General features: G+C 34.1%; 1 long non-coding RNA gene across 1 annotated transcript in view; it reads right to left on the bottom strand.

Annotated features, from left to right (window-relative positions):
• Positions 1-12,264: 12,264 nt before the first annotated feature.
• LOC144781762 (uncharacterized) overlaps positions 12,265-14,308 on the bottom strand; it is a 351,692-nt gene continuing 349,648 nt past the window's right edge. The window contains exons 3-4 of the long non-coding RNA XR_013601061.1: positions 12,561-12,633; positions 12,265-12,319 (exon numbers count right to left, since the gene is read on the bottom strand). This is a non-coding gene — a long non-coding RNA (uncharacterized LOC144781762). The remainder of the gene's footprint in view (positions 12,320-12,560; positions 12,634-14,308) is intronic.

Raw genomic sequence — 14,308 nt, 5'->3', positions numbered from 1 at the left:
TTTTGGACTGTACCAAAAAATTATTCAAACTGTCAATTGGATTATGCCTCACATTCAATAACAACTTTTAAAAGCCTCACAGTGACCAAAATTGCCATTTTTACAGACTTCCTCTTAGTTAGAAGCTTCTATTTTGACCGGTTTCGAGCAGGAAAATGACTCTAAACATACTTATTTAAGTTCCAAAAGTGACATTTCACATGCAATAGTTATTCACAGTCAAAAGGTTTAACATTAAAAAACTTAACATTCCTGGCCATCTGGAGAAAGTTCGACAGGTCCGGGGTCATCAATTTCATCAGAAAATTGAATTTTTGGGACTGTACAAAAAAATGACTCACAATGTCAATTGGAGCGTGCATCATGCTGAGTAACCACTTTTTAAGGTATCACAGTGACCAAAATTTCCATTTTTACAGATTTTTCCTACTACTCAGAACCTTCTATTTTGAATGATTTTGGGCAGGAAAATGACTCTAAACAAACTGATTTTAATTACAAAAGTGATAATTCATATGCAATAGTTATTTAAGTCAAAAAATTTAATATTACAAAAATCACCATTCCTTACCATATGGAGAAAGTTAAACAGGTTCAGGGTTATTGTTTTTCATCAGAATATTGTTTTTTTGGACTGTACAAACAATGATTGAAAATGTCAATTGGATCGTGCCTAATGTTGAATAACCACTTTTAAAGCCTCACTGTCACCAAAATTTCAATTTTTACAGAATTTTCCTCCTACTCAGAAGTTTCTTTTTTCACTAATTTTGGGCAGGAAAATGACTCTAAACAGGCGTATTCAAGTTCAAAGAGTGATCATTCACATGCATAATTATTTAAAGTCAAAAGATTAATCATTAAAAAATCACCATTCCTGACCATCTGTTCAAAGTTGGACAGGTCCGGGGTCATCGATTTCATCAGAAAACTGATTTTTTGGACTGTACAATAAAGGATTGAAAATGTCAATTGTATCGTTCCTAATGTTGAATAATCACTTTTTAAAGCCTTACGGTGACCAAAATTGACACTTTTTCAGAATTTTCCTCCTACTCAGAAGCTTCTATCTTGACTAATTTTTGCCAGAAAAATGAGTCTAAAAACACTTATTTTAGTTACAAAAGTGATAATTCAAATGCAATAGTTATTTACAGTCAAAAGATTAAACATTAAAAAATCACCATTCCTGACCATCTGTAGAAAATATCCGGGGTAATCATTTTTCAGCAGAAAATTTATTTTTTGGGCTGCACAAAAAATGTTTCCAAATGTCAATTGGATTGTGCCTCATGTTGAATAACCACATTTAAAAGCCTCACAGTTTCCAAAATTGCCATTTTTACTGACCTTCCCTCCTGATTAGAAGCTTTTATTTTTATCGATTTCGGGCAGGAAAATGACTCTAAATACACTTATTTCAGTTCCAAAAGTGATAATTCACATGCAATAATTATTTAACAGTCACAAAGATGTAACATTTAAAAATAGCCATTCCTGACTATCTGGAGAACGTTTGACAGGTATGGGGTCATTGTTTTTCAGCAGAAAATTGATTTTTGGACTGTACCAAAAAATTATTCAAACTGTCAATTGGATTATGCCTCACATTCAATAACAACTTTTAAAAGCCTCACAGTGACCAAAATTGCCATTTTTACAGACTTTTCCTCCTACTCAGAAGTTTGTATTTTCACTGATTTTGGTCAAGAAAATGACTCTAAACACACTTATTTAAGTTCCAAGAGTGATAATTCATATGCAATAGTTATTTACAGTCAAAATATTAATCATTAAAAAATCACCATTCCTGACCATTTGGAGAAAGTTCTACAGGTACAGGGTCATCGATTTCATCAGAAAATCGTTTTCTTTGGACTGTACAAAAAGTTTTTCAAAATGTCAATTGGAGCTTGCATCGTGTTGATTAGCCACTTTTTAAAGCTTCACAGTGACCAAAATTGCCATTTTAACACACCTTTCCTCCTAGTTAGAAGCTTCTATTCTGACCGATTTCGGGCAGGAAAATGACTCTGAACACACTTATTTTAGTTCCAAAAGTGACATTTCACATGAAATAGTTATTCACAGTCAAAAGATTTAACATTAAAACATTACCATTCCTGACCATCTGGAGGAAGTTCGACAGGTCTGGGGTCACCAATGTCATCAGAAAATTTATTTTTTGGGACTGTACAAAAAATTATTCAAAATGTTAATTGGAGCGTGCATCATGTTGAGTAACCACTTTTTAAAGCCTCACAGTGACCAAAATTTACATTTTTACTGAATTTTCCTTCTACTCAGGAGCTTCTATCTTGACTGATTTTGGGCAGAAAAATGACACTAAACACACTTATTTTAGTTACAAAAGTGATCATTCACATGCAATAGTTATTTACAGTCAAAAGATTAAACATAAAAAAATCACCATTCCTGACCATCTGGAGAAGGTTCGACAGGTCCCGGGTCATCGTTTTTAGCAGAATTTTTTTTTTTTTGACTGTGCCCAAAAATGTTTTCAAATGTCAATTGGATTGTGCCTCAGGTTGAATAACCACTTTTTAAAGCCTCCCAGTGACCAAAATTGAAATTTTTACAGACCTTTCCTCCTAATTAGAAGATTCTATTTTTACGGATTTCGGGCAGGAATATGACTCTAAATACACTTATTTAAGTTCTAAAAGTTACATTTCACAGGCAATAGTTATTTACAGTCAAAAGATTTAACATAGAAAAATCACAATTCCAGACCTTCTGGAGAAGGTTCAACAGGTCCGGGGTCATCATTTTTCATCAGAAAAGTGATTCAGTGGACTCTACTAAAAATGATTCAAAATGTCAATTGGATCATGCCTCATGTTGAATAACCACTTTTGAGGCCTCACAGTGACCAAAATTGCCATTTTCACAGACTTCCTCTTAGTTAGAAGCTTCTATTTTGACCGGTTTCAGCCAGGAAAATGACTCTAAACATACTTATTTAAGTTCCAAAAGTGACATTTCACATGCAATAGTTATTCACAGTCAAAAGGTTTAACATTAAAAAACGTAACATTCCTGGCCATCTGGAGAAAGTTCGACAGGTCCGGGGTCATCAATTTCATCAGAAAATTGAATTTTTTGGACTGTACAAAAAAATAACTCACAATGTCAATTGGAGCGTGCATCATGCTGAGTAACCACTTTTTAAAGTATCAAAGTGACCAAAATTTCCATTTTTACAGATTTTTCCTTCTACTCAGAACCTTCTATTTTGAATGATTTTGGGCAGGAAAATGACTCTGAACAAACTGATTTTAATGACAAAAGTGATAATTCATATGCAATAGTTATTTACAGTCAAACAATGTAATATTAAAAAAATCACCATTCCTTACCATCTGGAGAAAGTTAAACAGGTTCAGGGTTATTGTTTTTCATCAGAATATAGTTTTTTTGGACTGTACAAACAATGATTGAAAATGTCAATTGGATCGTGCCTAATGTTGAATAACCACTTTTAAAGCCTCACTGTTACCAAAATTTCAATTTTTACAGAATTTTCCTCCTACTCAGAAGTTTCTTTTTTCACAACTTTTGGGCAGGAAAATGACTCTAAACAGGCGTATTCAAGTTCAAAGAGTGATAATTCACATGCATAATTATTTAAAGTCAAAAGATTAATCATTAAAAAAATCACCATTCCTGACCATCTGTTCAAAGTTGGACAGGTCCGGGGTCATCGATTTCATCGGAAAATTGATTTTTTGGACTGTACAATAAATGATTGAAAAAGTCACTTGTATCGTGCCTAATGTTGAATAATCACTTTTTAAAGCCTCACAGTGACCAAAATTGACATTTTTTCAGACTTTGCCTCCTACTCAGAAGCTTCTATCTTGACTAATTTTCGCCAGAAAAATGAGTCTAAAAACACTTATTTTAGTTACAAAAGTAATAATTCAAATGCAATAGTTATTTACAGTCAAAAGATTAAACATTAAAAAATCACCATTCCTGACCATCTGTAGCAAATCTCCGGGGTAATCATTTTCAGCAGAAAATTTATTTTTTGGGCTGCACAAAAAATGATTCCAAATGTCAATTGGATTGTACCTCATGTTGAATAACCACATTTAAAAGCCTCATAGTTTCCAAAATTGCCATTTTTACTGACCTTCCCTCCTGATTAGAAGCTTTTATTTTTATCGATTTCGGGCAGGAAAATGACTCTAAATACACTTATTTCAGTTCCAAAAGTGATAATTCACATGCAATTATTATTTACAGTCACAAAGATGTAACATTTAAAAATAGCCATTCCTGACTATCTGGAGAACGTTCGCCAGGTCTGGGGTCATCAATGTCATCAGAAAATTGATTTTTTTTTGGACTGTACAAAAAATTATTCAAAATGGTAATTGGAGCATGCATCATGTTGAGTAACCACTTTTTAAAGCGTCACAGTGACCAAAATGTACATTTTTACTGAATGTTCCTCCTACTCAGGAGCTTCTATCTTGACTGATTTTGGACAGAAAAATGACTCTAAACACACTTATTTTAGTTACAAAAGTGATCATTCACATGCAATAGTTATTTACAGTCAAAAGATTAAACATAAAAAAAATCACCATTCCTGACCATCTGGAGAAGGTTCGACAGGTCCTGGGGTCATCGTTTTTAGCAGAAATTTTTTTTTTTTGACTGTGCCAAAAAATGTTTCCAAATGTCAATTGGATTGTGCCTCAGGTTGAATAACCACTTTTTAAAGCCTCCCAGTGACCAAAATTGAAATTTTTACAGACCTTTCCTCCTAATTAGAAGATTCTATGTTTACCGATTTCGGGCAGGAATATGACTCTAAATACACTTATTTAAGTTCTAAAAGTGAAATTTCACAGGCAATAGTTATTTACAGTCAAAAGATTTAACATTGAAAAATCACCATTCCAGACCTTCTGGAGAAGGTTCAACGGGTCCGGGGTCATCATTTTTCATCAGAAAATTGATTCAGCGGACTGTACTAAAAATGATTCAAAATGTCAATTGGATCATGCCTCATGTTGAATAAACACTTTTGAGGCCTCACAGTGACCAAAATTGCCATTTTTACAGACTTCCTCTTAGTTAGAAGCTTCTATTTTGACCGGTTTCGAGCAGGAAAAGGACTCTAAACATACTTATTTAAGTTCCAAAAGTGACATTTCACATGCACTAGTTATTCACAGTCAAAAGGTTTAACATTAAAAAACAACATTCCTGGCCATCTGGAGAAAGTTTGACAGGTCCGGGGTCATCAATTTCATCAGAAAATTGAATTTTTTGGACTGTACAAAAAAATGACTCACAATGTCAATTGGAGCGTGCATCATGCTGAGTAACCACTTTTTAAGGTATCACAGTGACCAAAATTTCCATTTTTACAGATTTTTCCTACTACTCAGAACCTTCTATTTTGAATGATTTTGGGCAGGAAAATGACTCTAAACAAACTGATTTTAATTACAAAAGTGATAATTCATATGCAATAGTTATTTAAGTCAAAAAATTTAATATTACAAAAATCACCATTCCTTACCATCTGGAGAAAGTTAAACAGGTTCAGGGTTATTGTTTTTCATCAGAATATTGTTTTTTTGGACTGTACAAACAATGATTGAAAATGTCAATTGGATCGTGCCTAATGTTGAATAACCACTTTTAAAGCCTCACTGTTACCAAAATTTCAATTTTTACAGAATTTTCCTCCTACTCAGAAGTTTCTTTTTTCACTAATTTTGGGCAGGAAAATGACTCTAAACAGGCGTATTTAAGTTCCAAGAGTGACATTTCACATGCAATAGTTATTCACAGTCAAAAGATTTAACATTAAAAAATTACCATTCCTGACCATCTGGAGAACGTTCGACAGGTCCGGGGTCATCAATTTAATCAGATAATAGATTTTTTTGCACTGCATAAAAAAATTATTCAAAGTATCAATTGGAGCGTGCATCATGTTGAGTAACCACTTTTTAAAGCCTCACAGTGACAAAAATTTAAATTTTTACAGAATTTTCCTCCTACTCAGAAGCTTCTATCTTGACTGATTTCAGGTAGATAAATGACTCCATACACACTTATTTTAGTTACAAAAGTGATAATTCACATGCAATAGATATTTACAGTAAAAAGATTAAACATTAAAAAATCACCATTCCTGACCATCTGGATAAGGTTTGACAGGTCCTGGGTCATCATTTTTCAGCAATCCAAATGTAAAGTGGATTGTGCCTCATGTTGAATAACCACTTTTTAAGGCCTCACAGTAACTAATATTGACATTTTTACAGACCCTCCCTGCTACTCAGAAGATTCTATTTTGACTGATTTCGGGCAGGGAAATTACTCTAAACACACTGAAATTAGTTCCAAAAGTGATACTTCAAATGCAATAGTTATTTACAGTCATAAGATTAAACATTAAAAAAAACTCACTATTCCTGACCATCTGAAGAAGGTTCGACAGGTCCTGGGTCGTCGTTTTTCATCAGAAAATAGTTTTTGGGCACTGTACAAAAAATTATTCAAAATGTCAATTGGATCGTGCCTTATGTTGAATAACCACTTTTTAAGGACTCACAGTGACCAAAATTGAAATTTTTCATACTTTTCCTTCTACACAAAATTTGTATTTTAACCGATTTTGGGCAGGAAAATGACTTTAAACACACGTATTTAAGTTCTAGGAGTGATAATTCATATACAATTGTTATTTAGAGTAAAAAAATTAACATTAAAAATCACCATTACTGACCATCTGTAGACAGTTTGAAAGGTCCGGGGTCATAATTTTTCATCAAAAAATTGACTCAGTGGACTGCACCAAAAATTATTCCAAATGTCAATTGGATTGTGCCTCATGTTAAATACCCGCTTTTAAAAGCCTCACAGTGACCAAAATTGCCATGTTTACAGAAAATTCCTCTTAGTTAGAAGCTTCTATTTTGACCGATTTCGGGCAGGATAATGATCCTAAACGCACTTATTTTAGTTCCAAAAGTGATATTTCAAATGCAATAGTTATTTACAGTCAAAAGATTTAACATTAAAAAATTACCATTCCTGACCATCTGGACAAAGTTCGACAGGTCCGGGGTCATCAATTTCATCGAAAATTAAATTTTTTGGACTGTACAAAAAAAATTACTCACAATGTCAATTGGAGCGTGCATCATGCTGAGTAACCACTTTTTAAAGTCTCACAGTGACCTAAATTTCCATTTTTACAGACTTTTCCTTCTACTCAGAACCTTCTATTTTGAATGATTTTGAGCAGGGAAATGACTCTAAACAAACTGATTTTAATTACAAAAGTGATAATTCATATGCAATAGTTATTTACAGTCAAAAAATTTAATATTAAAAAAAGTCACCATTCCTTACCATCTGGAGAAAGTTAAACAGGTTCAGGGTTATTGTTTTTCATCAGAATATTGATTTTTTGGACTGTACAAACAATGATTCAAAATGTCAATTGGATCGTGCCTAATGTTAAATAACCACTTTTTAAAGCCTCACTGTGACCAAACTTACATTTTTACAGACTTTTCCTTCTACTCAGTACCTTCTATTTTCACTCATTTTGAGCAGGAAAACGACTCTAAACACGCGTATTCAAGTTCCAAGAGTGATAATTCACATGCATAATTATTTACAGTCAAAAGATTAATCATTAAATAATCACCATTCCTGACCATCTGTTCAAAGTTGGACAGGTCCGGGGTGATCGATTTCATCAGAAAATTGATTTTTTTGGACTGTACAATAAATGATTGAAAATGTCAATTGGATCGTGCCTAATGTTGAATAATCACTTTTTAAAGCCTCACGGTGACCAAAATTGACATTTGTTCAGAATTTGCCTCCTACTCAGAAGCTTCTATCTTGACTAATTTTGAGCAGAAAAATGACTCTAAAAACACTTATTTTAGTTACAAAAGTGATCATTCACATGCAATAGTTATTTACAGCCAAAAGATTAAACATAAAAAAAATCACCATTCCTGACCATCTGGAGAAGGTTCGACAGGTCCTGGGTCATCATTTTTAGCAGAAAATTTATTTTTTTGACTGTGCCCAAAATTTTTTCCAAATGTCAATTGGATTGTGCCTCAGGTTGAATAACCACTTTTTAAAGCCTCCCAGTGACCAAAATTGAAATTTTTACAGACCTTTCCTTCTAATTAGAAGATTCTATTTTTACCGATTTCGGGCAGGAATATGACTCTAAATACACTTATTTAAGTTCTAAAAGTGACATTTCACAGGCAATAGTTATTTACAGTCAAAAGATTTAACATAGAAAAATCACCATTCCAGACCTTCTGGAGAAAGTTCAACAGGTCCGGGGTCATCATTTTTCATCAGAAAATTGATTCAGTGGACTGTACTAAAAATGATTCAAAATGTCAATTGGATCATGCCTCATGTTGAATAACCACTTTTAAAAGCCTCACAGTGACCAAAATTGCAATTTTTACAGACTTCCTCTTAGTAAGAAGCTTCTATTTTGACCGGTTTTGGCAGGAAAATGACTCTAAAAATACTTATTTAAGTTCCAAAAGTGACATTTCACATGCAATAGTTATTCACAGTCAAAAGGTTTAACATTAAAAAACTTAACATTCCTGGCCATCTGGAGAAAGTTCGACAGGTCCGGGGTCATCAATTTCATCAAAAATTAAATTTTTGGACTGTACAATAAATTATTGAAAATGTCAATTGTATCGTGCCTAATGTTGAATAATCACTTTTTAAAGCCTCACTGTGACCAAAATTACATTTTTACAGACTTTTCCTTCTACTCAGAACCTTCTATTTTCACTCATTTTGAGCAGGAAAATGACTCTAAACACGCGTATTCAAGTTCCAAGAGTGATAACTCACATGCATAATTATTTACAGTCAAAAGATTAATCATTAAATAATCACCATTCCTGGCCATCTGGAGAAAGTTCGACAGGTCCGGGGTCATCGATTTCTTCAGAAAATTGATTATTGGACTGTACAATAAATTATTGAAAATGTCAATTGTATCGTGCCTAATGTTGAATAATCACTTTTTAAAGCCTCACAGTGAGCAAAATTGACATTTTTTCAGAATTTGCCTCCTACTCAGAAGCTTCTATCTTGCATAATTTTGGGCAGAAAAATGACTCTAAAAACACTTATTTTAGTTACAAAAGTGATCATTCACATGCAATAGTTATTTAAAGTCAAAAGATGAAACATTAAAAAATCACCATTCCTGACCATCTGGAGAAAAGATCCGGGGTCTTTATTTTACAGCAGAAATTTTATTTTTTGGGCTGCACAAATTTTTTTTCCAAATGTCAATTGGATTGTGCCTAATGTTGAATACCCACATTTATATGCCTCACAGTGACATGTTTACTGACCTTTCCTCCTGATTAGAAGCTTTTATTTTTATCGATTTCGGGCAGGAAATTGACTCTAAATACACTTATTTCAGTTCCAAAAGTGATAATTCACATGCAATAGTTATTTACAGTCACAAAGATGTAACATTAAAAAATAGCCATTCACAGTGACCAAAATTGCCATTTTTACAGACTTTTCCTATTACTAAGAAGTTTGTATTTTCACTGATTTTGGTCAAGAAAATGACTCTAAACACACTTATTTAAGTTCCAAGAGTGATAATTCATATGCAATAGTTATTTACAGTCAAAATATTAATCATTAAAAAATCACCATTCCTGACCATCTGGAGAAAGTTCTACAGGTCCGGGGTCATCGATTTCATCAGAAAATCGTTTTCTTTGGACCGTACAAAAAGTTTTTCAAAATGTCAATTGGAGCTTGCATCGTGTTGATTAGCCACTTTTTAAAGCTTCACAGTGACCAAAATTGCCATTTTAACACACCTTTCCTCCTAGTTGGAAGCTTCTATTCTGACCGATTTCGGGCAGGAAAATGACTCTGAACACACTTATTTTAAATCCAAAAGTGACATTTCACATGAAATAGTTATTCACATTCAAAAGATTTAACATTAAAACATTACCATTCCTGACCATCTGGAGAAAGTTCGACAGGTCTGGGGTCATCAATGTCATCAGAAAATTGATTTTTTTGGACTGTACAAAAAATTATTCAAAATGTTAATTGGAGCGTGCATCATGTTGAGTAACCACTTTTTAAAGCCTCACAGTGACCAAAATTTACATTTTTACTGAATTTTCCTCCTACTCAGGAGCTTCTATCTTGACTGATTTTGGGCAGAAAAATTACTCTAAACACACTTATTTTAGTTACAAAAGTGATAATTCACATGCAATAGTTATTTACAGTCAAAAGATTAAACATAAAAAAAATCACCATTCCTGACCATCTGGAGAAGGTTCGACAGGTCCTGGGTCATCGTTTTTAGCAGAAAATTTATTTTTTTGACTGTGCCAAAAATTTTTTCCAAATGTCAATTGGATTGTGCCTCAGGTTGAATAACCACTTTTTAAAGCCTCCCAGTGACCAAAATTGAAATTTTTACAGACCTTTCCTCCTAATTAGAAGATTCTATTTTTACCGATTTCGGGCAGGAATATGACTCTAAATACACTTATTTAAGTTCTAAAAGTGACATTTCACAGGCAATAGTTATTTACAGTCAAAAGATTTAACATAGAAAAATCACCATTCCAGACCTTCTGGAGAAGGTTCAACAGGTCCGGGGTCATCATTTTTCATCAGAAAATTGATTCAGTGGACTGTACTAAAAATGATTGAAAATGTCAATTGGATCATGCCTCATGTTGAATAACCACTTTTGAGGCCTCACAGTGACCAAAATTGCCATTTTTACAGACTTCCTCTTAGTTAGAAGCTTCTATTTTGACCGGTTTCGGGCAGGAAAATGACTCTAAACATACTTATTTAAGTTCCAAAAGTGACATTTCACATGCAATAGTTATTCACAGTCAAAAGGTTTAACATTAAAAAACTTAACATTCCTGGCCATCTGGAGAAAGTTCGACAGGTCCGGGGTCATCAATTTCATCAGAAAATTGAATTTTTTGGACTGTACAAAAAAATGACTCACAATGTCAATTGGAGCGTGCATCATGCTGAGTAACCACTTTTTAAAGTATCACAGTGACCAAAATTTCCATTTTTACAGATTTTTCCTTCTACTCAGAACCTTCTATTTTGAATGATTTTGGGCAGGAAAATGACTCTAAACAAACTGATTTTAATTGCAAAAGTGATAATTCATATGCAATAGTTATTTACAGTCAAACAATGTAATATTAAAAAAATTACCATTCCTGACCATCTGGAGAAAGTTCGACAGGTCCGGGGTCATCAATTTAATCAGAAAATAGATTTTTTTGCACTGCACAAAAAAATTATTCAAAGTATCAATTGGAGCGCGCATCATGTTGAGTAACCACTTTTTAAAGCCTCACAGTGACAAAAATGTACATTTTTACAGAATTCTCCTCCTACTCAGAAACTTCTATCTTGACTGATTTCAGGTAGAAAAATGACTCAATACACACTTATTTTAGTTACAAAAGTGATAATTCACATGCAATAGTTATTTACAGTCAAAAGATTAAACATTACAAAATCACCATTCCTGACCATCTGGAGAAGGTTCGACAGGTCCTGGGTCATCATTTTTCAGCAGAAAATGTATTTTTTGGACTGTGCCAAAAAATGATTCCAAATGTCAAGTGGATTGTGCCTCATGTTGAATGACCACTTTTTAAGGCCTCACAGTAACCAAAAGTGACATTTTTAAAGACCCTCCCTGCTACTCAGAAGATTCTATTTTGACCGATTTCGGCAGGAAAATGACTCTAAACACACTTAAATTAGTTCCAAAAGTGATACTTCAAATGCAATAGTTATTTACAGTCAAAAGATTAAACATTAAAAAAACTCACTATTCCTGACCATCTGGAGAAGGTTGGACAGGTCCAGGGTCATCGTTTTTCATCATAAAATAGTTCTTTGGGACTGTACAAAATATTATTCAAAATATCAATTGGATCGTGCCTCATGTTGAATAACCACTTTTTAAGGACTCACCGTGACCAAAATTGAAATTTTTACATACTTTTCCTTCTACCCAAAATTTGTATTTTAACCGATTTTGGGCAGGAAAATGACTTTAAACACACATATTTAAGTTCTAAGAGTGATAATTCATATGCATTAGTTATTTAAAGTCAAAAAATGTAACATTAAAATCACCATTACTGACCATCTGTAGACAGTTTGAAAGGTCCGGGGTCATCATTTTTCATCCATAAATTGATTCAGTGGACTGCAACAAAAATGATTCCAAATGTCAATTGGATTGTGCCTCATGTTAAATACCCACTTTTAAAAGCCTCACAGTGACCAAAATTGCCATGTTTACAGAAAATTCCTCTTAGTTAGAAGCTTCTATTTTGACCGATTTCGGGCAGGATAATGATCCTAAACGCACTTATTTTAGTTCCAAAAGTGATATTTCAAAAGCAATAGTTATTTACTGTCAAAAGATTTAACATTAGAAAAATTACCATCCTGACCATCTGGAGAAAGTTCGACCGGTCTGGGGTCATCAATGTCATCAGAAAATTGGTTTTTTTGGGACTGTACAAAAAAATGATTTAAAATGTTAATTGGAGCGTGCATCATGTTGAGTAACAACTTTTTAAAGCCTCACAGTGACCAAACTTGACATTTTTACTGAATTTTCTGCCCAAACATTATTAAATTTATGGTTAGCACCGCTGAAAGGGTGCATAAAAGACTCCGAGCCATGTCCTGAACGCCCCTTTTCATGTCTAAACTGCCACTTTCAAGCATCTTATGCCAGCCAGAACAACAGGGAAAATAAAGTGAAAGCTACTTCATTAAGTGGATTAAAAAGCTTTCTTTTGAATGTTCGCTCCCTCCCCAAACACTATCTGGAAGTATGGGACCTCGTACATACACTGCAGCCAGATATCTGTTTTCTAACGGAGACCTGGCTAAAACCCCACACAACCCCAGCTATAGCACTAGGGGTTCCCTTAGGCTATAAGTTTCTAAATTTAGATCACCCGGAAAAAATAGGAGGGGGGTTGGCTATTATGTACAAAGAACATCTGAAAGTCACTATATTAGAGCAAAAGTATAGCCCGCTATTAGAAATAATGATTTTTAAGATTAGTCTAGCCGCAAAAACCTTCTGGAAAGGAGCGTTAGTTTATCGTCCTCCGGGATCTAACCCGGGTTTTGCCCTTTCACTTTTGGAGCTATTAGCCCCACATTTTAAAGCAAGGGACGATTTTATTCTTCTTGGTGATTTTAACATTCACGTAGACATCCCTACACACCCAGAAACCCTATCCATGCTTGCTGATTTGTCCACCCTAGGCCTAGAATTACAAAATAGTGAGCCTACACATACAAGGGGTCACTCCCTGGATTTACTTTTTTCTAATTGCCCCAAAGTACGTGTCAACCTGCTGTTCAGATTAACTGGTCTGACCACTTTTTAGTGGAATTTTCCCTACTGGGCATGAACAAGCCTTTACAAAAAAACACTCTCCCGCCAATTTGGCGTCGACAGTGGCATAAAGTTACGGTGGATGAGCTGCAGAGGCAGTGGAAACAGCCTATTTTAACTGAAAAGGATAATGTGGAGTCCACACTGTCTAAATTTAATAACTCTCTTATAGAAGCAATTGATTTACTAGCCCCTTTAAAGTTACATAAACAATACCCCTCCTTTAAGCAAGAAATATGGTATACTGAAGCATTAGGAACTGAGAAGCAGGGATGCAGAAAGATAGAAAAAAATGGAGGAAAACTCGAACAGAAGATAATAAGAAAGAATATCAAAACGCCCAATCTAAATATTATAAAAACATAAAGTTGCCAAGGAAAAACAGTCTTACGCAGCAACTAGTAGAGGCGGGCAACTCCCCCAAGGAACTATATAAAATTCTACAGGCATTCACTAAACCAACAGCCTGTGAAAGCCCAGATGACTTTTCCCAGGCCCTATGTGATGACATTTCTTTGTTCTTTGAAAACAAGATTAATATGATTTATGATAAAATAACGAAGGCCTCTAGCCAAAGGAACAACATCTTAACTCCCTCCATTATGTCCACATGTGGAGAAAATTCACTTATGACTTTTCCGGCAGTTAGTGATTTAGACCTTCCCTTCCTCATTAGCCACATAAAATCGGGATCCCCTGATGATTTTCTGCCTGCTAAAATGGTTGCCTCCCTGAGCGCTTTGCTTGGATCTCAGATTCAATCAGTTATAAATC

The sequence above is a fragment of the Lissotriton helveticus genome, chromosome 9 (assembly GCF_964261635.1).
Source record: "Lissotriton helveticus chromosome 9, aLisHel1.1, whole genome shotgun sequence".
Taxonomy (NCBI): domain Eukaryota; kingdom Metazoa; phylum Chordata; class Amphibia; order Caudata; family Salamandridae; genus Lissotriton; species Lissotriton helveticus.
The sequence above is the reverse complement of the archived record's forward strand: the minus strand, read 5'-3'. Positions and strand labels throughout refer to the sequence as shown.